This window comes from Microcaecilia unicolor, chromosome 10 (genome assembly GCF_901765095.1).
Source record: "Microcaecilia unicolor chromosome 10, aMicUni1.1, whole genome shotgun sequence".
Classification (NCBI taxonomy): domain Eukaryota; kingdom Metazoa; phylum Chordata; class Amphibia; order Gymnophiona; family Siphonopidae; genus Microcaecilia; species Microcaecilia unicolor.
Genome location: NC_044040.1, coordinates 30,254,856 through 30,282,269, shown reverse-complemented (window position 1 = coordinate 30,282,269; position 27,414 = coordinate 30,254,856). Strand labels below are relative to the sequence as shown.

The following is a 27,414-nucleotide window of genomic DNA, read 5'->3' as shown; positions in this document are numbered from 1 at the left end:
TTCTGTAGTGCAGTTTACAGCAGCTGCTCTTATAGAGCTCACAACGGCAGTGTCCACTGCATTGGAGCCTTTTTTTATTTTTTTCATAGTCTCCCAAATCTCTCACGTGGAGTCACTTTTCTCGAACATCACTAACCACATGACTGAGCTAGAGACACAGCTCTCCATGGTGGAAGATGAAGCCCACACTGCTCATGAGCCCATAACAGCGTTGCAAAATCAAACGTGACTCCAGGGAGAGCTGCTGAAGGAACTTGAAAACCATTCCTGCCACAATAGTCTCCAGTTTTTGGGATTCCCAGAAACTCTGGTGGTCTCTGTAATTTTGTCCACCTTTGAACACTGGCTTAACCATGAGTTCATGCTGCCCACTGCTACTGGGCTGGTGCACCTGGATCATGCACACAGACTGGGCCGTTGCAAACCGGGAGATGTTAAACCACGTGTAATTATTGCGGTTCCAGTTTAAGATTGAGATTCTCTGTCAATATTGTGCTAAAGAGAGGCTCTTCAATATGAAACTTCTTCTATATGAATCTTCCAGGATTTTTCAACTGTACTGATGGAAAGTGAAGGAGCTGTATGGCTCTATATCTGTGCAGGTATACTCCTACTACTAATCTCATTGCTATAGTGCTACTAGATGGACACATTATATGCAGGTACTTTCTCTGTCTCTTGAAGGCTCACATTCTAATATTTTTTTGTACATGGGGCAATGGAGGGTTAAGTGACTTGCCTAAGGTCACAAGGAGCTGCAGTGGGACTTGAACCCAGGTTGCCAGGATCAAAGCCCACTGCACTAACCATTATGGCTGTCCTCCACACCATGGTCCAGTAGATTGAAATATTTGGTTCATGATGGTGTATCCTGTGATTCTTAAGATTAACTGTGATGGTAATGGTCCTCATTTGACACTCTGGAGAGAGCCAGAGATTTTCTAAATGGATTAAATCTGCCTCCTTCAGCTGCGCCTTAATTGGACATTGTTTATTTCTCCTGTTTGCCTGCTGTACATTCTCATTGTGCTGTTTTTTTTTTTTTTTTTTATATTGACAGATGGCTATTTTACTTTAAAGAAGTATCCCTGTGTGGTTTGTTCAACAACTTGGGTTTATGCTTGTTTAGGTTGTTGCTGTTACTCTGTGAGCAGCCATGTTCTCTATTACAGATGGGGTGACATGGATTCAACAGTATGCCTATCATAAGGAGAGGCTGGAGTTCTGGGAGGGGGGTGGGGGTTTTGGGATGGCAGGAGGGATGTTACTAGAGCAGATTTTATTGCATGGCATATGTTCTACTGTTTAAGGCAGTGGACTTTCCAGCGCTCTTCAAGATTTGGCTGCCGGGGTTGGGGGCTGGGCAGCATTTTAGATCAGCATATCAGCCTTCTGAATTTTCAGTACCCATAACTACTGTCGGCTAGCCTCCTGGAATGTGGGAGCCATTACTTCTCCCATCAAAAGGGTGAAGATATTGATTGCACTGAACCGTCACAATGTAGATATAACCTGTCTCCAGGAGACGTCTTACTTATAGTGAACATAAAAAACTGCAATACCACTGTGTTGGAGAGATGTTTTATTCTTCCTCGGACAGTCGTAAGGGAGGGGCGACAGTGCTCTTTAGGAAATCTGAGCTCTCAAGCTGACCTCTTGTTTAAAGATGACAAGGGACACTATCTACCGTATTTTTCGGACCATAAGACGCACCGGACCATAAGACGCACCTAGGTTTTAGAGGAGGGAAATAGTTAAAAAAAAAAATTTCCTTTTTCCCTCCTCTAAAACCTAGGTGCTCCGGTGTGTCTTGTCCGAATCCCTCCCCCCGGCCCTGTCACCACTTCTCCCTACTCACGCGATCTTCCCTGGTGGTCTAGTGACGTCGGGGCAGGAAAGAGCCCCCTCTTTCCTGCCCAGTGCGCTGCTCTCCAACCTCCTGTATGCATTGCTGCCTGATGGTCTCGGCGAGATTCAAAATGGTCGCCGAGAATTGAAGTCGTCTCGGCTGCCATTTTGAATCTCGCCGAGACCGTCAGGCTGCATACAGGAGGATGGAGAGCAACGCGCTGGGCAGGAAAGAGGGGGCTCTTTCCTGCCCCGACGTCACTAGACCACCAGGGAAGATCGCGTGAGTAGGGAGAAGTGGTGACAGGGCCGGGGGGGGGGGGGGGGAGGAGGTAACCCTGACGGCGATCCGGAACTTGGAGGGCGAGCGGCCTGCCAGCCAGCCAGCCAGCCAAATCTACCTTCGGACTATAAGACGCACCCCCCATTTTCCTCCCAAATTTGGGGGGAAAAAGGTGCGTCTTATAGTCCAAAAAATACGGTACTACCCAAAGTGTGGGCTTAGGGATGAACGTATCTATTATTCGTTCTCTATAGCCCCACTCCATATGACAAAACATTTTACCTGACTCTGCTGCGGTGACTACTTCCTATCGCTGCAGCCATTGGATACACTTAGTCCTGGATTCCCAATTAGATTGCATAGTTGACCAGGGAGGTACCAGTTGATGTGGGAGTTTTGCAGACTTTTCTTGATGCCTTGGATCTGGTGGATTTGTGGCACTTGCTCCATCCTGAGAAGTAGGACTATACACATCTTTCCAGGGCCCATGGCACTCTCTCATCTAGATTATGTCTTGGTGATTCAGGACTTGGCCATGGGCCCTGGGGAAATATCAGTTCATTCCCTGATGTAGGTGGACCATGCAAAACCTAGCTGTTATAGGTCTGTGGGGGGCTTGGCGGTTTCTCACGTATCTGGCATATATTGTAGACTTTATCAAACACCTAGTAGAAAAATGGGAACAATTTTTAGTTCATAACCAACAGCAGGTACATCAGTCTACCCTATTTTGGAACACGATGAAGACAGTCCTAGGAGGCAAGCAAACCAAACCACCACAAGGGTTGCGGTACATGAATTCCTATGAAAAATAGAGTCTGAGGAAAGGGGGGAGTAGGAGGAGTGGGCTCTTCAACAACACCAGTAGGCGACGTGAGTTAGGAACAATCTCTTTGAGTCGAGTGTATATTTAAATAAAGAGATTGTTTCTAACTCACTTCGCCTACTTTCCTCAGGCAGTCCTAGGAGGCAACATCATCACTTACACCAGTCGGCGTAATAAACAACTAGCGACTAGCATATGTTAACACTCACTCTGTTGCTAAAAGAGAATCTTTGGTGGCCACCCAAGTAGCTGAAAATTCCCCTATTCATGAACATGCTAATTGTTACTTGCTTTATAAGAAATACTTTTTTTTAATAGACATGGCAACAAGACTGGGAAGATGCTGGTGAACCTGGTTTGAACATGGGGCGGGTCGCGGGCTGTTCCAACCTTGCAGACTCCATCAGGTAAGCTTACCACTTGTACTGATCAGACTGCATAAACCTTTCTTGAGCACTTCAGTTCTGTATACTCAGCAGGTGAGCCCCTATGCCTAGTGGGCATACAATCTTTGGATAAAGCAGAGCTTCCGTGCTTGTCTGCTGAGGCACTCAATAGACTGCTACAGGCTAAGGAGCTCCAATCCATCATTAAATCCTTGAAAAATAGCCCATCTGCTCCAAGACCAGAGTATTCTGGCAAATTTTATAAGAATCTACAAGTTAAAATCATAAGTACATACATAAGTATTGCCATACTTATATACTTTTGTAAGAACAAAGGTCTTACATAAGTACAAAGACCAAAGGTCCATCAAGCCCAGCATCCTGTTTCCAACAGTGGCCAATCCAGGTCACAAATACCTGGCAAGATCCCAAAAAAGTACAAAACATTTTATACTGCTTATCCCAGAAATAGTGGATTTTCCCCAAGTCCATTTAATAATGGTCTATGGACTTTTCCTTTAGGAAGCCGTCCAAACCTTTTTTAAACTCCACTAAGCTAACCGCCTTTACCACATTCTCTGGCAACAAATTCCAGAGTTTAATTACACGTTGAGTGAAGAAAATTTTCTCCGATTCGTTTTAAATTTACTACATTCTAAATCATGGGCAGACTCAAAAAAGATGTCAGGAAGTATTTTTTCACGGAGAGGGTGGTGGATGCTTGGAATGCCCTCCCGCAGGAGGTGGTGGAGATGAAACCAGTAACGGAATTCAAACATGCGTGGGATATGCATAAAGGAATCCTGTGCAGTAGGAATGGATCCTCAGAAGCTTAGCCAAAATTGGGTGGCGGAGCAGGTGGGGGAAGAGAGGTTGGTGGTTGGGAGGCGAGGATAGTGGAGGGCAGACTTATACGGTCTGTGCCGGAGCCAGTGATGCGAGGCGGGAAATACTGCTGGGCAGACTTGTACGGTCTGTGCCCTGAAAAAGGCAGGTACAAATCAAGGTAAGGTATACACATATGAGTTTATCTTGTTGGGCAGACTGGATGGACCATGCAGGTCTTTTTCTGCCGTCATCTACTATGTTACTATTTTCAAGAAATGTTAGATTTTGGTCAATTCCCTCTACATGACAGTACAGCCTTGATCACCCAGATATGAAACCTGGCAAACCAGAAGAGCAGGCAGACTCTTACTACCCATCTCCCTGCTGAATGTCGATATTGTTATCTAACTGTCTGGCGGTGGAGCTTCCTCATCTTATTAGTAGTGCGCAGTAGGCTTTGTGAGGACCCAACACTCAGTAATTAATGTCAGAAAGGTCTTGATTGCCATGTTTCATTGTCAGACCTTTGCCATCCTGTCCATGGCAGTCAGCCTGGACGTGGAAAAGGCTTTTGACAAAGTACATTGGCTCTATTTGAAGTCCTTAGAAAGGTGGGGATTCATGACTGGTTTCTCCAGGTGGTACAGGACCTATATATTGGCCTACAAGCTCAAATGTAACAAATAAATAAATAAATTGTTAGTCAATGGAGAGTGCACTCCCTCCTTTGACATGCAGAGGTACTCAACAGGGATGGCCTTTGTCCCCCTCCCTCTTGTTTGTTCTTGATTAATAACTCGAGCCCTGCTTTGAGTTATTAATCAAGATCTGAACATGGAGGGGGTGACTGTGCATGCCACCATTATTAAATCCTTTGCTTTCACTGACAATTTTATGATTATGTTAACGTCTCCAGCGTAGTCCTTTCCTGCCATATTGAACTTAATTACTACTTATATCATGCTTTCAGGATTCACTTTCAATCTCCATAAATCAAAAGCATTGCCAATTCTCCCGGAGGTGCACTCTTCATGGGTAGATCCCTTTCCCCTTGTGTGGGCAGAAGACACCCTTAGATAGCTGTGTGCCATTATAACCCAGAATTTGGCTTTACTCTACTCTCGTAATGTAACACCCTTACTTGAGGACACCTGCACCAGGTTACGCATGTGGACACTGTATCCGTTATCTTTGTGAGGTCATATCCACTTTTTTTAATATGATGCTGGCACCCAAGTGGCTTTTTAACTCGCAGGGATGAGAGATTTTAGGGGCGGGCTGTGCAACACTTCCTTTGTCAGGGGAAGAGGCCCAGATTGTCCTTAGTGGCATTGCAAACTCCGAAACACCATGGTGGTATGGACTTACTGAATATAAAATACCTGACTGACTGGTATCAGGTTATGCCCCATTTTTGAGTCTCTGAACTAGAGCCTTAGTTGATACCACTTATGCATTTCAGTGCAATCCTACATGGTCTCAGCACCACTTCCTTGGGATTACTTGTCTCATTTGATACTACAAACAGCAAGGGCTACCTAGAGATGGATTTGTATGAGGCATTTCTTCTCTCCCACAGTTACTCTTTATTTATTCCTTTGTGACAATCCTGCTTTTCCTCCTGGATTGGGATAGTGTTTACTTGTTGGAAACAGAAAGGAATTTGGTGGACCTGGAGATCCAGCTCAAGTCCTTTGCCACTCTCCAGCAAGAATTTGGGCTTTTAGTGTCAGATTTCTTTTTTTTATTTCAAGTTCAACATTATTTCGTTCTCTACCATGGCAGGACTTCATGGAGGATGTACAACAGACTTGGTGAAGGCCTTCACTCTAGGTCACAGATGCCCATACCCTTGACATTTTATCACCGATATTTACAGGATTGAACTCCCAATATTGACAATGCAAAATTGCCCTGGCAAGGGACTAATGATTTACAATGTACACTTTTCCACAGACCAATTCCAGGCTTTTGTGCTGGGCCTCCTGAACTATTCTGCTTTTGTTCCTCAATTGGAAATGTTGTACAAATTTGCTCTAAGGCCTTATCTATCCTTTCATTGGGCCTGAAAAGCAGGAGTGGCCTCGGGTGCTGAATGTCCAAAATGAGCGGCTAGGACACGTTTTGGTAGTGTCCACATATTAGAACTCAAGAATACCCATACTACTACTACTACTACTACTATTTAGCATACCGGGTCAGACCTATGGTTCATCTAGCCCAGTATCCTGCTTCCAACAGTGGCCAATCCGGGTAGTAGCAACGTTCCATGCTACCAATCCTGGGGCAAGCAGTGGCTTCTCCCATGTCCATCTCAATAACAGACTACGGACTTTTCCTCCAGGAACTTGTACAAACCTTTTTAAAAAAACAGATTCACTAACCACTGTTACCACATCTTCTGGCAGCAAGTTCCAGAGCTTAACTATTTTTTAAGTAAAAAAAAATATTTCCCCCTATTTGTTGTAAAAGTATTTCCATTTAGTTTCATTGAGTGTCTCCTGGTCTTTGTTATCTTTTGGCACCACATTCTTCATGTGCTACTGCAAATATGGGGTTGCACAGCATGACAAGAACAACTGTTACTGTTTGGTTGTGCAGTCTTGACTGAAACTTAACGCAAGGCTTTCGGAGATTCTTCCATCTTGCCTTGCTGTTTGTCCTGAAGTCCATACTTCTGGCCTGGTTATTGCCGATGGGGACTACTGTGAGGCAGTGGCTTGCATTGCTCATTATGCAACTGCATCTAGAGAGAAACCAAATATCTGATTTTTCTCAACACCCTGGAATTCTTTTTCAGGAAACTCAGGAACCATTTTGGATGACTATCATCAGCTCGAAGTCAATTGTTAAATCTTTGCTGTTCATTACCTGTGTCTACATCATAGATGTTTTCTTTATGGCCACCATGGTGTTTGAGGATGGGGGTTGGGGAGAGGGATTTGCTTCTGGCTGGGTACATTGATTTCAGTATCTTGTTGTAGTCAATTACTATGTCCCTTGGGCAGTGGCGTCGCGAGGGCAGCTGACACCCGGGGCGGGTCGCCGCTGCGCACCCCCCTCCGGGTGCAGCACGACACACCCTCCCCCCCTCCGTAGCGCAACCGCCCCCCCCCCCCCCCCCGCAAGAACATACCTGGAAGGTGGTGAGGGGCGGGCGGGAGAGCCAATCCGCCGAGTGCATGCCGCTGGGGGGTGTCAGCACCTCACTGGTTCCTTGCTCTCTCTGCCCCGGAACAGGAAGTAACCTGTTCCGGGGCAGAGACAGCAAGGAACCAGCGAGGCGCCGACACCCCCCAGCGGCGTGCACCCGGGGCGGACCGCCCCACTGCCCCCCCCTTCCTACGCCACTGCCCTTGGGACTTTAATTTGTTGGTTGTTGCTTTTGAATGAATAAAAAGCCTGAAACATAAAAAAGTCCTGTCCCCCCCCCCCCCCCTCTCCCATTTTACAGTAGTGGCTGTTTTTTCTTCTGTTTGCATCTTTGCTTTCCTGACTACCAGTTTCTCTTAGCTTTTCCATATATTGTCCCCTGCCTTCCTCTTTCTGTGATCTCCTATAGTTTATGAAAGCTAATGTCTTTTTCTTTACCTTTTCAGCTACTTTTCAGAACCAAACGTTGGCAGCTATGCAGTTCAAACACACTTTGTCAGTGCTTGCCATCTACAGGGTAAATACATGTTAAGGAGATCCAAAAGTCCTTAATCCCTTACAAGTGATGAGTGCTTCTTCATAGACAAATACATAGCTGCCAAGTGACCGTGTTTCAGTAGGGATATTTAAGACCAGGCCTGAATTTCTGACAACACTGTCCTGTGGTGGTATGAGGCCTGCATCACCGATTTCAATGGTTAGAATCAGAGAATACAAATAGCACACTGCTTTGGGATATAAGTTCAACACCAGAAATGGACTAAAATACCCCAACTGAAACTGGGTAGCTATGCACATATCAGAAAGGAAGTGTAGTGTTTTGCTGGTGTTGGGAGATGTCTAGTGAAGGAACCTAGAACATGTCTTCTCTTTTTTTTTTCTTCTGAATTGTCTCTTAGGAAAGAGTCAAAGGCTCAAGGTCAGAGCATTTGGGCCTTCAGCGAAAGAATACTTGGAGCAGCTATGAGGGGCACTGAGCAGAAATATTTTGTAGTTTCCTAGTGAAAGGGAGTGTTTTAGATGAGAATGTACAACAAGGTGTGAAAGAGAAGTGGAAATACATCCAAGAATGTCTAGGTTCCAGGAAGTGGTATTCTGGTTTAGGAAATGTGATCAGTTTGTGATGGAGAAACCATCACTTTGCATTCGGTTACCAATTGAGTGTTATAGTCTGGGAAGTTTCTGAAGAGTATCCCAACAGAGAGACTGTACCATGGAAAGGAAATTCTAGAACAAAAAATCCTAAGATGAGGCTCAAATTGATCTACATTCAACAGCAACGTTTGAAAATATTTCTTCATGGAAAGGGTAGTAGAATAGTTTCCCCTTGAAACCTTGGAGGAGACAAAAACAGCAGAATAAAAAAAACCCCATATGGGACAAACACAAATAATCTTTAGTTATGAAGGGAAAGATATAGGTTACCTGAAGCCCAATGAAATAAAACAGGAATTAAACCAGGTGGACGACATGAGCTTTATGGTCCTTTCTGCCATCATATTATATTCTACGCTCGTATATATTTTTGGTTATTAAATTACCACTAATATAAATTGTATATTTTAACTTTACTCTGGCAACAGTTCAAGTATACAATGTTTGCAGGAATTCACAAAATCTATTGAGTGTCAAAGGCTAATGGTTATAATTTGCCTTGCAGCACAACCAGGTCAGGTGTTAAAAACAGTATGACAACCTGTTAAGCAGCTAACAGCAGCAGAACTTTAGCACACTAGATGACATTTGCTTAAACCCTATGCTGTCTATTAAAATGTTTTATTGTGTATTGTGTTGACATTGTAATATAGCATACTATGCCATACTTTGTATTGTTGTTTGAATATTTTTACTGTTGTAATTCTCTATTGCTTATGTTTGACTTATTGTTGCTGTACGCCACCTTGAGTGAATTGCTTAAAAAAAGGCAGAAAACAAATCCTAATAAATAAATAAACAATACTTTGAAGACTATATGGACTGATGGACTATTCAGTGTTACTATTACTACTGTGTTGTGATTTTTGTATTATATTCTCCTCAATTAAGTTTCATCATAGAAATAATGAATATGCTACTAGAATTTCTCCCATTACCTATGCCTGTCCCAAACTACTAAAAAAGATTAATGTCAGATGGCAACCAACTGTAAAAATGTCATTGCCATAATTGTTGTCCCTAATAATGCAGAAATAAGGATCAACAAGAGAGTTGTAGGCAATACTTGTTTATTGGACCGACTAAATATATTTGTTACTAAGTTTTGAGAGTTCTCTTTCCATCAGGTCAGTAAAGAAATATAAAAAGCCTACAATTCACTATTACTAGAGGATAAATTTGCTGTAACAAATATCTCTTGCTCTTCCATTTCTTATGACAACCACATGAAACATTTTACTAAAAGGTTGAGATCAGAGTTGATTGGAATTTAGATGTCCATATTGGGACATACTCAGTTCCAGTAGTATCTTACAAAGGCTCTGCTAAACATGGTAGGCCCAATGTGGAGATGGTCCTGTTTAAATCGCTCGGTCAGGGATAACCGGCAATATTCAGTGCACATAAATGCTGGATATTGCTGGGAAATGGCCAACACTGAATTGCATGACCTCTTTTGTTTTTTAACTTTATTTATGAAGGTCCCAGTCGATATTCAGACCTGACACTGACTATCCTGGGCTAATTTAGCTGGCAACAGTCAGCTATCAGCTAGACTGCATTTTGTAAAATATGAATAATGACATGAAGGAATGCATATGTATTAGCTTGTTCATTCAGCAGAAGCAGCCATTTTACAACTCTCTAAAGCATCCCTGTAATGAACAGTCTCCAGGAGTCTTGCACTCTTGGTAGACGCTTCACCAACTTTTCTAAGTCCTCTCCAAAAAGAAGCTTCCCTCTAAAGGAAAGCTTACTAAGTCTAGCCTTGGCTGCTACATTCGCTGACCAATTCCTGAGCCAGAGAAACCTCCTCACAGCTACTAACAACAATGTCATCCCTTTGGCTGAAGTATGAATCAAGTCCTACAGTGTATCTGCCAGAAAGGTGGAAGCTATCTTCAGAATCCTGCACTGAAGTCTTAGGCAACTGTTCTAGCTATTTAAAACAAACCCTAGCCATGTAACCACCAAACTAGCTGCCTGTAGCACCAAGGCAGAAACTCAAAATGCTTGTATCAAAATAACCTTCATGAAATGATCTTGAGGGTCTTTAAATGCAGCTCCATCCTCCACTGGAATCATTGTCTTCTTAGTAACAGCTGACACTAGAGCATCTACCTCAGGGAGATATATCTTTTTCCTCAGCCAAAATGGAACAGAGCTTAGTCACTAAAGGACCAACCTTAAACCTGCATCCGAGGACTCCCAATCTGTCAAAATCATTTGCTTAATGGCACTGTGCAGAACGAAGGCCCTAAAAGACTAATTCTGCCCAAAGAGTCCATGGGCTTATCATCTGGGATTTTTAAAGGTTGCCAGTACCTGAATAATTAAGAGCCAGCAACTCCTCCCAGTAGAAGATCCTAATCAAAGAGAAGTCTTCACTGGAGAGAACCAACTTCTCATCTAAGATACCTTAAGCATGTCTCCCTGCATGTCCAGTTGGTCCTACAACAATCCATGAGAACAGCCTGACCTTTCAGAGCCTGCATCCTCATGTTCCTCCTCAACTACAGCTCTGTTTCTTAGAGGAAATTTGAACCTCAGGAACTCTATTTGTAAGGATAAACCAAGGTCAGTTGGCTGCACAGTGCCCCCTCTTTAAACAAAAAGTATGCTGTTAACAGAAAATACCTCATTAAAAAACTGAACTGCTCCATCTTCTGAACCACCAGAATTCAGTGGCAGGAGAACTGGTGGGCCTTCTACTGATTCCGACTGCTCTGAGGCAGCTGCAGGCAAATAGGCAGTTTGCTAAATTTAGAGAAGGTCTAAAAACTCATCTTTTTACTCAGGTCTTTTCAAGTCAGATTGACTTGTGGGGCCTGCAATGGCAGCAGAATGACTACTGTGTACTTGATTCTCTTTTGTATCTAAGATCTGTAGTTCCTTTCAGTTTTTCTATTTAGTTCTGTAAACCGCTTTGACTGTTACCATTTGAAAGGTGGTATAACATGTACTAAATAGTAAACATAATGCCAGGTCTCATGCACCAAGTATGGGCAGTGCCTCAGCCATGGCAAACTGAGAGAAATCATTGACCTACAGAAATGTCAGCCATTGAAGCTGGAATGTCTGTGGAAGAACTCCCCAGACACTTGGGACAGACATCTCTTGGTGCTTTGACAGTATGGCAAGAGCTGCAGCTTAAACAATGATACCCATGCTCTTATTTTATTTTTGTTACATTTGTACCCCACGCTTTCCCACTCATGGCAGGCTCAATGCGGCTTACATGGGGCAATGGAGGGTTAAGTGACTTGCCCAGAGTCACAAGGAGCTGCCTGTGCCTGAAGTGGGAATCGAACTCCGTTCCTCAGTTCCCCAGGTCCAAAGTCCACCACCCTAACCACTAGGCCACTCCTCTAACTCTTGGTTAGAGTGGTGGACTTTAGTCCTGGGGAACTGGGTTCGATTTCCACTGCAGGCACAGGCAGCTCCTTGTGACTCTGGGCAAGTCACTTAACCCTCCATTACCCCAGGTACAAATAAGTACCTGTATATAATATGTAAGCCGCATTGAGCCTGCCATGAGTGGGAAAGCGCGGGGTACAAATGTAATAAAAAAAAAAGTATGCCCAGCTCCTCTCCCTGGCTCAACTCTCTTTCCTTCCGAGTCCTAAGAAGCCCTCTAGAAACAAAACAGCCTAACGAGACAGCAGACACACTGTGTCCTGCCACCACTCTTAATATCTTTTTTTTTTAATGATATCTGATGGGATTCTTGCCAAAAGGGCAGTCGAGGGCCCCCTCCTAGAACCAGTGAAAGGGACAGAGGCACAACAACTCACCCCTCCAGAATGAATGAGTGTGAGGAGGGAGGAAGGACCTGGGATCCCCCAGATGTAACATCCCAAGGCATAGATAATCCACCAAGAACCTCAAAGCAAGGTGCCATATTCAATCTATTTAGTTTCAGACTTCTGACAAACAAAACAATTTTACCTCAGCCTACCTAACTGATCAGACAGGACTGCATATCTCACCTACCACTGGATGGCTATTGCTAGGCTGCACAGACTGCTATATACAGTGATGCCATAATTCAGTAGTTCTCAGTCTCTACTGCTAGCAGGAGAGCATAAACCCATGTCTGGACTGGTATGGAGGCATGATAAGGGTAATACATGTGTAGATTTTTGTCCTGCCCAAGCCATGTCCAAACCACACCCCCTTGAAATCTCTCCATGGTGTGGGCCTCCATGTGTAAATAATTGCTTTCTGAAATTGCCACTTATACTTGTATGCAATATACACATGTGGAGATGTTTCTAAAATAAAGGCCTTAACTTCAAATAAAAACATAAAAGACACAGGCTCTGAACGAACCGCAAATAGAAGAAAATGACACCAAACAGAAAAAAAAGTGTATGGATGACTCTCATATGGAGAAAAACTAAAGATGTTAGTTATCTTCAGTTTGGAGAATTGAGAGGAGATATGATAGAGTTCTATAAAAGTCTGAGTGAAGTAGAACTAGGAGACTTCAACATTCATCTGGATTTTCTCTAGGCTCCCTATAGTGCACGATAGATGATCTCTACTTACACAACATATCACCTCCCCTACTCATATAGCAGTTCACATGCTGGATGTTGTTACATCTACTAAACCCAATTTCCTAGGACATTAGTTTTTCTCCTATTGCCCAAACTTGGACTGATCATTCGCTAGAGTTAGTTTCCTTTTAAGTCTTCCTTCTGTCCGAAAACCCCCGAGTCCTCTCCTCAGACCTGAACGTGATCTCTAGAACCTCACAACTGAGAAGTTCAATAACTTCATTCCTATCACAGATACTTTTCCATCTCTATCACTTGAAGAACAACTTTTCATACTTGTATCTAATAATTATTGACTGATTGCCCAACTTCCCTTTTTTCCAAAAATCGCTGAACACTTTGTTTGGAAAACCTAACCAACTTTCTGAAAATATCTAATGCACTACACCCACGACTGGATTTAGAAGAACTCACAAAATGGAGACCGCCCTCTTAGGCCTTACCACCAACATATTTCAACACTGGGATCTATATAGAAGAGTTATTCTCCTCTCTCTGGATCTCTCCGCAGCGTTCAATCTAGTATATCACACTATCACATTCATTTACTCACTCGCCTTGAAGACCTGGGAATAATAGATACTAACCTGACATGGTTTTGCTCATATCTTTTGGGATAGAACTTACCAAGTTTATTGGCACAATACACATTCTAATTTCTATACCCTTGATCAGGGATTTTAAACACATTCAGTGGGGCAATCCTGAAAACCCCGACTGGTTGGATGAACCCAGAGGACTGGATTGAAAACCTCTGCCCTAGATTATGGAGCCCCACAGGGCTCTTTATTAGCCCCAACTCACTCTTTTCAATATACTCATGGCACCACTTTTGACCCTTTATTCAGTCAAAGCTTACTGCCTTCATCTATGTAGATGGTATTCAAGTTATATCCATCCTTGACAAAGCCAATCACCACAAGATCACCAATCTGAACAATAAATTGATCAGAATAGCAGAGTGGCTATTTTCCTCAAAAACTAAAATTGAATCCAGAAAAACACAGGCGTTACTGATCTCCTGCCCTGGCAGTTTATCATTGACTACTCCCATTGCTATGGCAGGAACATAAGTACATAAGTACATAAGTACATAAGTACATAAGTACATAAGTAATGCCATACTGGGAAAAGACCAAGGGTCCATCGAGCCCAGCATCCTGTCCACGACAGCGGCCAATCCAGGCCAAGGGCACCTGGCAAGCTTCCCAAACGTACAAACATTCTATACATGTTATTCCTGGAATTTTGGATTTTTCCAAGTCCATTTAGTAGTGGTTTATGGACTTGTCCTTTAGGAATCCGTCCAACCCCTTTTTAAACTCTGCTAAGCTAACCGCCTTCACCACTTTCTCTGGCAATGAATTCCAGAGTTTAATTACACGTTGGGTGAAGAAAAATTTTCTCCGATTTGTTTTAAATTTACTACACTTTAGTTTCATCGCATGCCCCCTAGTCCTAGTATTTTTGGAAAGCGTTAACAGACGCTTCACATCCACCTGTTCCACTCCACTCATTATTTTATATACCTCTATCATGTCTCCCCTCAGCCGTCTCTTCTCCAAGCTGTATAGCCCTAGCCTCCTTAGTCTTTCTTCATAGGGAACCCCCATATCTTTTGGAATGTTCATCAGGATCCTTGGTGTCATCTTTGGTCCAAATCTCTGCTTCCAGACTTATGTTTCCTAAACAGAATGATGCTGTTATTTCAAACGCAAGATGATATACTCCATCTGCCTTTACAATTGGTTCAGAATATGGCAGTGAAACTGTTGACAGAATTGAGAAAATATGACCATGTAACCCTTTCTGCTTCAGGAAGAACACTGACTACCAATAACTTCAAAACCCTTTCCGTAGTACATATTATTCTGGCTCACCATTATTTCTCTATTATCTCCTAATTCCTTACTTAGCATCCAGAACCCTCAGATCCTCCCAAACAATCCTGTAGTTCCTTCCTTCCATCACATTTGTTACAACTTTGTTAGATCAAACATTTTCAGTGTAGTAGGCCTTTCCCTCTAATCGAATTCATAGCTTATATATCGTACTTGTTCCAACAAGAGGTTCTAGGTGGCTTAGAATTCAAAAAGCCAAAGTGGGGAATAACAAATTAGTCCAAAATAGAAAATAATGAATTATAAAGCTTATCAAATAAAAGGGTCTTCAAATTCTTATACAACCACCTATAGTCTAGTTCTAAACAAACTAGGCCTGGTAAAGAATTCCACACAGTAATTGCTTGAAAGGAAAACACAGAACCAAGTTGACGTTTGAACCTTAAGTTCTTAAAAAACAGATACCTCACTAATAAAACTTTCACGAACTCTAACAGAATTATAAAAGCAATGAGAGAAAAGCTGAATTAACAGTTTAGAAGTATTCCCATATAACACCTGAAAAATTAAACAAGCAGTTGTAAAAGTAATTTGTATGCATATACAAAGCCAATACAACAGAATTACAAGCGGGTTTTTCAAACTGGATTCACAGCTTAAATGAAAAATGCGGAAAGGACCTCAGACAAGTGACATACAGCGAACACGCTGAAATATAGTGCTCATATGAGCATCGCATGAGCATCACTACATATCAGTCATTGATCACTCTCCAACCTTCCTCCACTGTGCTGATACCATATCAAAACAAACTTTAATTAATATCCGTAATATCAAGCTCCAAGCTACTTAGCTGAATAGCGGTTGCAATCAGGCAGCCCTGCCCAACGGCCCGTTTCACCCCGCAACCGGGGCTTCTTCAGGGGAAACAAACAGGGGAACCTACAGCATACCCCGCTGGAGCAACAGGACAAACCATCAATTGGCGTCCCCGCAGCAAACTCCGCCTACGGGAACTAAAGCAGCATACAAAGCCAATGCAATTCTTTGAGATAACCAGAAACACTACCATACTTCTGTAATCAAAAGATCGGATGTACTGCTGTATTCTGAAAAAGTTGTAGCTTAGCTAACAGCTTACTACTCAGGCCAACATATAATGAATTAAAATAATCCAAATTAGATACAATCAACATTTGGACCAGCACAGTAAAATGTGACCTTTGAAAATAGGACCTTACCAACCTCAATTGTCGCATACGAAAAAAAAGATTTTTTCAGACTTGACTAATCTGTGTTTCAAAAGTAAATGAATAATCCAAGATGACTCTCAGGACCCTAGATTATTTCTCCACACTTAGGGGTATGTTTAATAAGGCACCTTTAAAGTTAAGGCACATTAAACATTTCTATGGGCGCATTCGCGTTTAATGCACGTCAACCATTAACACGCATTAAAAACACTAAAGCGTCTATAGAGCTCCTTAGTAAACATATCCCTTAAAGTAATTCCATTAGGCAATATTAAATTAAAGGGAATGTCATTTATAAAATTAGAAAACCATAACATGTTTGTCTTAGTCTGACTGAAGCATGTGTACCCCAGCCCATTTCTGAATTTTGTTCATTGCACAGAAAATTCTGGCAGATGTTTCATTCAATGTAGAAGTTACAGGGAGCAACATTAAAATATCATCAGCACAAGAAAATAATGTTCACCTCATCCATAACAATATGTAAAATGAAGCTCATGGAAAGAGTAGACAACATAGGGGACAGTGGAGAGCCCTGAGGCACCCCACAGGTAGATACCCAACTCTTCAACATTTCGCCTCCCTTCCAAACAGTAGAAGATCTATTCCTCAAAAAGTCTCTGAACCAGTTTAAAACTGAACCAGAAACCACTCAATCTAGTCAACAATAAATCATGATCAAGTCAGTCAAAAGTTGCTGAAATATCATATTGAAGTAAAATAATGTTTTCCCCACTTAGAAATTCTTTAACAATAGTAGTTAGCACCAGTACAAGAGACTCAGTACTATGTTGGGATCTAAACCCAAACTGTATGGAATGATAGCATGAATATCTAGCAATATATTTAAATACTGTTGGCCAGGGGTGTGCTGGTAATTTTTAACAACAGGCTTTTTCTCCGGACGTAGCCAGCTCTGCAGGGGCGGCTGGGGGGGGGGGGGGGGGGAGCAACACTTGCCTCTCTCTCCTCCCTCCCTTCATGCGGGCATGCTAGGCATACCTTTGCTGGCAACCAATAAATGGACTGCCACCACTCCCAACCTCTTGCTCTGAGCAGCATGCTGGAACTTCTCTCACATGCTCGAGAAGTCTCCGCCTGCTGCCCAGAGCTGGAAACAAGGAGCGGGGAGCAGCAGTAGTCTATTTACTTGGCTGGCAGGGCTCAGCATCCCCACCAGCAAAGTAAAAGAGAACTCAGCAGGAGGCCCAAGCCCACATTTTGGGAGCCAGTTGTTAAAGTACCCATGGAGGGCCCTACTTTAACAACCGGCTCCCAAAATTCTTAAAAACTTAACAACCGGCTCTTGCGAGCCTGTGAGAGCCTGATCCAGCACACCACTGCTGTTGGCTAACAAGTGTTTCCAGCAGCTTTGTAAGCAGAGCAATCCCCGCTATAGGTCTAAAACTGGAAGTAAGTGATAAATCCAAGTTCTGAGCTTTTGGTATAGGAGTTACAGCAATACAGCCTCTCTCTTCTGGAAGCTTCCCATGCATCAGCAGGCTATTAAAAAAAGAAAAACATTCCATAGAATTATAGTAACTTGTGGATTAGCAAACAAATTAGGACAAATATCCAATACACATTGGCAAGATGACATTTCTGGAAGCAAGGATTGGAAATCGCTAATAGTAATGGGTTCAAAAGAGTTCCATAATCAATCTGCAAAAATATCTACCACCAAATATTGGTCCAAAACTGAAAAATGAGAATCTAATATCTGCAATTGATTTCCTCTCTGGAACCCGCTCCCTCCAAATAGTCCTTATAGAATTTTTAAATATGACCTGAAAACATTTCTTTTTTTTTTCAGAATGCTTTCCCTGATTGATACCTTGTCAACGGTCTCTATGCTTGGGGGATATTGTGGCTGCACAGTAAGTGATATCTGCTTTGAAGGTATTCTGCTTCGTACATCTGTCCTATTTTTTGATGTAGTTCTCTTCTAGTATTCTTTATTTTTTTAATTATGTATTACATATACAATGTGCTCTGAAAGTTCTCCTCTAGAGTGGTATAAACCTGAGAAGGAAAACACAAATCAATTGTTTAATATTTAGTTTAAAATTTGTTTGGCTCGCCTTTTTTAGTTGTAGCTCAAGGTGAGTTATACTTGGGAACAGTAGGTATTAACTCTTTCAAAAAGTACAAGGAGACATGCTATGAATTTACAATTTAGTACTCTTAAAACAAATAGGAGAAAGTATTTTTTTCATTCAAGCTATTTCTGTAACTTGAAATCAAATGATGTAGTAAGAGCAGTTAATGTAGCTAGATTTTTTAAAAGGCTGGAGAAAAGTTTGAGGCGCCGCAGCAGGCATCGGAAGAAGAGGGAGAGCTGTTCGGACCCGGGGGGGGGGGGGTAGGAGGGGGAGTATCAGGAGAGCTGCTGACTCGACCTCAGGGAGGAGGGAGGTAGAAATTCAGAATGAGGGGGAAAAAAAGATGTGGCTGGAAACAAAAAAAAAAAAATCAGGTAGTGTCACGGGGATTCCCAAACTCCCACGGCACACCGGTTGAAAAACCCTGTTCTAAATCCTGCAAGACACCACAATGTTATAGGTCCCTAGAGATACCCACATGGGAGACATTCAGGCTAAAAGGTTTGTATTCATGCTTCTCCATGAATGTAGTAGTGTGCTTGATCCAAAGTATAAAATGTGAACAAGAATGCTACATCTGTGAAACAAACCTTAAAACTGGAGTACTTAAAGGGAACTATAGGAGTACACAAGCATGAGAAGCCATTTGTAATTAGCATGATCAAACACACAGAAACACATACAGGATGACTTAATAAAAAATATTTGCTCTCTTGCCCATTATCAAATATAGACTTTCAGCTGTGAAGTTTTACTATCTCTGTCAACTCCTTTCCTTCACAGATGTGATAAAAAGAAAAGTTATCTTCTGAAAGCTACTCCAAAAAAAGGTATCACTTATGATTTGCTTATTGATCCTTATTTCTACATATAGAAGTGGAACAACACAGCAACCAAGAATCTTTGAATACTTAATGGCATACTGCAGAGCAAAATATGTAAACCCATATGGCAAATGACGTTTAGGTTTTTGTGCATCTGTGCGACATCTTTCATATCAGTTGGTTTTTCAGTAGTGAAATGTTTTACAGTCCATAGGAGCCAGTTCTGTGTGTGCTGGAGCACCCCCGATATTGAGCAAACTCTGTGTTCAAGGAGAGGTCGTTTCCATTCAGTTTAGCACCCCCAGTCATTTTGAAAAGTTGGCTTCCTAAGTTACAGACTCATGTAGTGAAATCAGATATTGTGCTTCATCTGATATGGTTCATACATAACCTGCACTGAAATCTACATTTTAACTTTGCAGAAGCCAAGTTGTGTTAAAGCTCCTGCAATTAATGCATGATATCAACTTGGTTCTCTGAGAGAATTTTTAAAACTTTAACCAGATCTCCAGAGTAGTAGATTAGTGATACTATTTCTCAATTACTGAGCAACAGAAATCTAATCATTTCTGAAGTCTATTGTTAAGTCTAATGTTGCAGTTCTCAGATTGCACTTAAGTGGTCTTTCACTAAGCTGTGTTAAGCAGCTAGTGTGGGTTTTACTGTGCAGTAACATTAGTATAACCCATGCTAACATCTACCGTACACTAAAATGGAAAGTGTGGTAAAAATCCCATGCTGCTTAACCCTGCTAGGAGTAGGAACCAGATGTGACTTGGGCAGGATAGAGGCATGGTCAGCTGTAACAAGTAGCACTCAGGTCTGTACCATGTGCTTGCTGTCTGCACTTAGTGCCACTTCCAAGAGGAGGCACAACTCTGTGGCCTTCCAATCTCCTCCCCTGATATCCAATTTTCTTCCCATACCTCCTCCCTGGCAGGTTGACTCCCTCAAAGTCCTCAACCTGATCCCCCCTGCAAACACAGTACTCCCACAGTCAAACTCTGCACCCCCCCCCCCCCCCCGACAGAACCCTGGTCTCCAAAGTCCTCCCCCCACCCCCTGGGATGTACTCGGGGGTCACCATTTGTCATCCAGTGGGTCCCCATCAGCAGTAATCCTCCTTTGCCTCAGTTGGAGCTGTCATCCAAAGTGGTGCCAATGATCCCTAGCAGTAGTCTTGTGGTGGTATCACTAGAGAGTATCCTTCCATACAAAGGAATAAATCTCCTTATATGGAAGGATGGCCCACAGAGCACTGGTTCTCAACCCAGTTCTAAGGGCACACCCAACCAGTTGAGTTTTCAGGATACCCACAATGAATATACATGAGATAGACTTTGCATGCACTGCCTCCTTAGGATGTAAATCTATCTCAAGTATATTCATTGTGGGTATCTTGAAAACCAGACTGGGTAGGCGTTCCCCAAGCACTGGGCTGAGAAGTGTTGCCCTAGTGGCAGTAATGCAAAACTATTGCTAGAAGTCATTGGCACCATTTTGGATAACAGCACAACTTGGGCAGCAGTGAGGAAGGGATCAAGTGAAGGGGAGGGCTTTGGAAAGGTAGAGTTGTTCTGTCAGGGGTGATGTGTCTGGGGGGGGAGGGGGGTCAGATTAGGTGCATGTAGAAGGTCCAACCTGCCATGGAAAGGGTGTGGTAGAGGAATCGAACTTCAGGGAAGGGGAAATGGGATGGGGGGGGGGGGTGTAAGCTGCCATGGCTTTCCAGTATTCATTTTTTAAATCATGAATTGGGCTCCTACCAAGTTAGCTGTGGTAGATAGTACCTGCACTGTCTGCCACTGTGGTGCACCTCTGTGGTAAGTGTCTGTCCTGTGTGGTAAATACAGGGTCAACGTTGGCCATGCCCCCTGTATTTATCACACATACCACATGTTTATTTTTGCTATTCATGTGCAGTAAGTGCAAAAACACTGTACTTAAGTAAAAGAGTCCCTTGGTTTCTGACTGTACCAATCATGTTCCATCATTCTTAGACTTAAAGTCTTAGGTAGCTAGTAGCCCTTGGAAGCACATGGAAAAGCGGTGGCAATCGGACTGTTATTTAACTAGACAGAAACAAAAAAAAGGCAAAGATCTGCCACAGAAATGGCAAATCAAAAGAAAAAAAGCAGATCAAAAAAGACAAAAAAATAGAACAGGAGGGTAACAGAAGAAGTGGTTTATTACAAGTTACCCGACGTGGCCACGTTTCGCCCTCAGGCTGCGTCAGGGGTAAAAAAACTAATAGGGGTAAAAAGCAAAGTGAACCCCTAAAAGTAGTCCTACAACCACCTTACATAAGTGCTTCCCAAGCTTACTCAGCAAACTTCACAATGCTATGTTGACTGGCAGCTGCTTTTTTTCTTTTGATCTGTTATTTAACTATACTCATTTGCAACTGACCTATTACAATATGAAATTGTGTCACAATAATCCTCATGTAACATGTGCAAATATAATTCCGCTACTACCTTCATTTTGTCACGTTAGTTGGCATATGGAGAGTGGAGTAACCCAGTGTGGTAGTGAGAAACGTACAGTATGTGATATCAGTCATTGTACAGCTATGAAATATGCTACAAAAAGCTTCTTATTAATGATGGTAGCCACATTGGATGAGACAGTAAAAATGGAAAAAAATATTGTTCTTCTTAATCAGGAACTTTAAAACATATAATCTTCAGTGCCTACATTTTGGTGCAAATAATGTTTTTCCTTTGCTGTAAGATGATACATATTTGGAGTCCTTTTATAAGATGATCATCTTGTTGATTTCTTACATGATGTCACAATCCAGGTCCTGTACAGGAATAGCTTTAAATTGACTGGGGTCTAACACCACTAAGTGTGGACAGTTTCATTTATGTTCATTATAAAAAGATTGTTTACAAATTTCTTTAACAGGTACAAGATATGTTTTACATATGTCTATCGATAGATGACATTCTTTTAATAGATTTCCAAACCAGCACTTTCTATGCACATCTTCCATATACAGTGACAGTTCCTGATGAAATTATGTATAATCCAATTGTACCATTCACTGCAGAAAAGTGTTTCCACAGTCTGACGATCTTTCTTTGGAGTATATTTCTGATTATTTCACAGTTTGGACCTGTCAGCACTCTTTTGATGAACATTCTTCCTAACCTTCTTTCCATAAAATGCTGAGGTACAAATTATGTTTTGTGTTCATTTAGTTGAACACTGGTGTAGCAGACCTAAAAGAGACAGAGACAGAAAGTATATGAGCTTGATTAGTGAAAAATATATTACACACCAGTTCAGTGTACAACATGAGGCAGTGGTAAGGTTCAAAAGAAAAACATCAAGTACACTAAGCTAAAATGTTCCAAAATATTTAGTATTCCAAAATTACAAAGGGGGAGAAATGGGATTCCAAAATCATAAATCAAACATAAAGAGAGGAACCTCACATAGGCAAAAATACAGAAGCAACTATTAATACATGATTTTTTTAAAACTTACATATAGAAAAATGTAAAGAAACAATGCTGAAAAATGTATCATATATTAAGCTGCTTAGTACACAAATTAAAACTTAGCCAAGAAGAAACTTGAAGCCTTAATTCATATAGGGGTCCTTTTATAAAGGTGCAGGAAAAGTGGCCTTACCGCCTTTCTGTGTTTTTTTCAACTACAAAGCAGTTTACATAGTATATATAGGTACTTATTTGTACCTGGGGCAGTGGAGGGTTAGGAGACTTACCCAGAGTCACAAGGAGCTGCAGTGGGAACTGAACTCAGTTCCCCAGGATCAAAGTCAGCTGCACTAACCACTAGGCTACTCCTCCACTAGCAACATTCCACGTAGAATCTCAAATAGTAGCAACAGCAACATTCCATGTAGAATCTCAACTAGTAGCAACATTCCATGTAGAATCTCAACTAGTAGCAACATTCCATGTAGAATCTCAAATAGGGAAAAGGAAATGGGACTTGATACACCACCTTTCTGAGGTTTTTGCAACTACATTCAAAGCGGTTTACATATATTCAGTTACTTATTTTGTACCAGGGGCAATGGAGGGTTAAGTAACTTGCCCAGAGTCACAAGGAGCTGCAGTGGGAATTGAACTCAGTTCCCCAGGATCAAAGTCAGCTGCACTAACCACTAGGCTACTCCTCCATTCAAATGTTGCCATTAGTGTGTGACCATTACAAAAAGATTAGTGTGTGAGCCCCTACTGCTGTTTATTTTGTAGACACTAAGGGTTCACGCACTTATCATGCACTGATTGGTGTAGAAGCACAGTCTCCATCCCCAAACACACTCCCTCTGTGAAAAGAATAAACAATTTTTTTTTTTTAGTGCATGGTGTGTGCATACAGAGTGCAAAATTACTGTGGGACATCTCAGTGCAGACTGCAGTAAGCCCTTTCAAGCTGTGGTAAGTGTGCACTAGCGCTTACCGCAGCTGAGTAAAAGGACCCCATAATCATGTACCTTCTTGTAAGTGAAGATGTGAGAGCTAATAAGGGTATCTTGTTGTAGACAACCTCCAAGCGTGATTTACACCTGCTACCTGGGATGTCTAGGCTTCAGAAAAGTGTTCCTATTGAGCAGCACTCAACTGCACCAATTAGGGGAGGCTGCCCTGTTAGTCCCCCAGTGGTTGAGGTCCTCTATCTCCCCCCCCCCCCCCCCTCCAAAAGTGAAACTAGCATAGGATACCAGGTTCTATGACAAAATTTGGAAAAAATAAATGTTTATGATTTTAAAATGGCTGACAAACTCATATTTTGGCACATAAAACAAAAATCTCAACATAAATGTTTGTTACATTTGTACCCTGCACTTTCCCACTCATGGCAGGCTCAATGCGGCTTACATATACAGGTACTTATTTGTACCTGGGGCAATGGAGGGTTAAGTGACTGGCCCAGAGTCACACGGAGCTGCCTGTGCCTGAAGTGGGAATTGAACTCAGTTCCTCAGGACCAGAGTCCACCACCCTAACCACTAGGCCCACTAGCGCAACATTCCATGTAGAAGTCGGCCCTTGCAGATCACCAATGTGGCCGCACAGGCTTCTGCTTCTGCGAAACAGAAACAGAAGCCTGCGCAGCCTTCTACATGGAATGTTGCTAGTGGAATAGCAACATTCCATGTAGAATCTCCAATAGTATCTATTTTATTTTTGTTACATTTGTCCCCTGTGCTTTCCCACTCATGGCAGGCTCAATGCGGCTTACATAGGGCAATGGAGGGTTAAGTGACTTGCCCAGAGTCACAAGGAGCTGCCTGTGCCTGAAGTGGGAATTGAACTCAGTTCCCCAGGACCAGAGTCCACTACCCTAACCACTAGGCCACTCCTCCACTCCATAATATAAATGTAAATATTTATGTGTCTGTTTTGATTTGTTGATATTTTAGATGTCTATATTTCTAAAATGGATGCTCCTGCCACACATAATCAGTGCACAAATGTCCATTTCTCCCAGTATTTTAGAACAGGCTCCAATTCTAGCAGAACTTGATAAGTCCTGCCCTGGACATCTAAATTCTGATTTGTACATCCTTTCTAAAATTCTGATCTTGGTATAACAATGTCTCACAGGGCTGTTAATGTCTATACCAGTTGCTATTTGAGGGGCTGATGAAGTAACCTTGCATTAGAGCTGTGTGCTAAAGCTTAGCATGTGGTTTCTTAACACAAATGTAATGCAAAAATTCTGCTTACCAATGCAGTAAGCAAACAGCATGCACACAGACCGAACACAAACTCCCTTCCCCCATGTACTAACAGGGGAGACTACACACTGGACACATGTGAACACAGGTCTGCGCTAGTGACAACTGGAGGACTTGCACACTCATTAGATTACCATTCCTCATTGCACTTTGAACTCCCCAATCCCTTTGACCCCAAAAAGGTTCCTGGTGGCCCCTGGGCCCTCCCTCACTTCAAAGATTTCCTTGATTTCTTGTGGCCCCTTTCACCTCTTCACCTTCTCTCACAAAATATATGCTGGGAGCCCAAGTGGAGCCCTCTGATACCCCTCTAGCCCCCACCCCCACACATCTCCAACATTGGGCGGCAGGAGCAATGCCCTTTTACTTCTGCCTCTGCAATGCCATTTTGGAACATGGTGGCACATTTCACCTCAGATAACCATTTTGCTACTAGATGCATTTTTATGCCAAATTTTAGCTAGCGTAAAGTTGCAGCATTAAGAGAAGAGTAAAAAACTGCTGTTTTTTTTAATATCAGGAGCAATTTCATATTTGTTCATTCGCATATGATTTGCATGCCCACTATACTATCCTTTAGTGCAATGGTTTTTGCACAAGATTCTCAAAGGCTAGAAGTCTTTCTGTATACATCGGCAGTAAAACACGCTCAGGAAAATCTTGAGCAAACTGCTATGCTAAAGCACAGTGCAGTTTACTGCATCAGCCCCAGTTGTGAAAGTCGTCACAGGAAGATGAACACATTGGTTTAAAGCAGGATTACAGCCACATACATGAAAGTTTCTATATGTAAACAAAATTTTTAAAAAAGTCTTAAATTTCTCCTGTACTATATGAGGTTCCTTCTGTTGTTCCAAACATTATGGGGGAAACCTCCACCCCAATAGTGAATCAGTAACCCATTACTAACTACCCATTTCCACTGTTTTATCCTTTTTCATTTTGGATTTATAACAACATCTTTATACTGTGCTTCTGAAGTTCACATTTTGAAAATATAGGTGCTATTGGAAAAATTACCGCATCGCAAACAGTGACCGATGCACAAAGGGGATCACATTCAAATGACATGCACGGATCCCCTTTTGTGCATCGATCACTGCGACTGGAAGCTGCCAAATGCATTTGACAGCTTGACCAAATCCCTGGTTGTCCAGTGGACTGCCTCCTGATCCACGCAACCCGGACCACCTCCTGATCCGAAAAGACCCTCCCTAAGATCTCTTAAAAATTCGTTGATGGTCCAGTGGACCCCAACACCGCCACCCCCTCCTGGACCCCCAAGCATAAATGCCCTGGTGGTCCAGTGGACCCTGCACTCCCTCCTGGCCCCCCCAAATAATATTACCATTGTGATCCAGTGGACCCGACCCCCCTGCACCTCCTCCTGGACCCCCCCCCCCCCCCCACAAAGCAAAGATCTACCTGGTGGTCTAGTGACTCCCCTTCCTGTACCTTAAGAAGTTGGAGGCAGGAAGATAGGAGCAACACCTCCTCCTTCCCGCCTCTGGGCCTGCCCAGAACAAAATGGTGCTTATCCCCACCCTGTGCATCCCAGAATGCACTGGGCAGGGGCTGGGCACTGACATTTTGTTCCATGTGGGCCCAGAAGCAGGAGGGAGGATGGGTTGCTCCTGCCCATCTGTTTCTAACTTTTTAATGCACGGGGAGGGAGAAGGGAAACTAGACCACAAGATAGATTACTGCTTTGGGGGGCGTCCAGAAAGGGGTGCTGTGGGGGGGGGGGGGGGTTGGGTCCACTGGATCACCGTGGTGATTTTACTTGGGGGGCGGGGCAGAAGTGCGTGACCCACCAACCAGGGCTTTTATGCTTGGGGGTCTGGGAAGGGGGTCTGGAGGGGAGAGGTAGCAGGCAGCCTTTGCAGTTGCCTGTTTGTCTCTCTGCTCTCCGTCAGCTCCAGTGCAGCCGTAAAATTAGTTTGTTAAACCTAGGTGCTCTGGAACTGTGCATTGCCCGGAATGCTTGTTAGAATACTAATGAGCTCATTATAATACATTTGCATGGGGTTCTTGGTGGCTGCTAACAGCACACTTTAAAGCCACGGAAAACCCCTTTGTGCATTACTCGCTTAATAACATTTGGTTTAGACTGGCTACAACTAGTCTAAAGCAAACAATCTCAGAATGGTAAGCTTTGTGCATCAGGCCCTAAGAAGCTTATATCCTAATTTACAACTTCCAATAAATTGTCTGGCAAGCAGTACAGCCAAAACAGGCAAAAGGAGATTAAGAACACTAAGGGGTCCATTACTAAAGTGTCACAAGTTTTTTGCACGTAGAGTGCCTTAACAGCAAAAATTTTAAATATGCTAATTGCAAAGGCTGTGTGGTAATTGTTGGGACTGTGCCCAGCATGTCCTCAGGAATTACTGCACTAGTACAGGTAAACCTAATTTCAATTATTGCTGGTTCACTTAAGAACATAAGAATAGCCATACTGGGTCAGACCGATGGTCCGTCTATATAGTAGCATAGTAGACGACGGCAGAAAAAGACCTGCACGGTGCATCCAGTCTGCCCAACAAGATAAACTCATATGTGCTACTTTTTGTGTATACTAAGTTCTTTCTATTAATATTGGACTTCAAAATTGTATTCAAAAATTGTATT

General features: G+C 42.6%; 1 protein-coding gene across 1 annotated transcript in view; it reads right to left on the bottom strand.

The window, feature by feature from the left end:
- Positions 1–21,465: 21,465 nt before the first annotated feature.
- Positions 21,466–27,414, bottom strand: part of LHFPL3 (LHFPL tetraspan subfamily member 3) — a 92,767-nt gene continuing 86,818 nt past the window's right edge. Inside the window, exon 4 of the mRNA XM_030216429.1 lies at positions 21,466–22,288. The gene's annotated coding sequence lies outside the window, so the exon portion shown is untranslated. The remainder of the gene's footprint in view (positions 22,289–27,414) is intronic.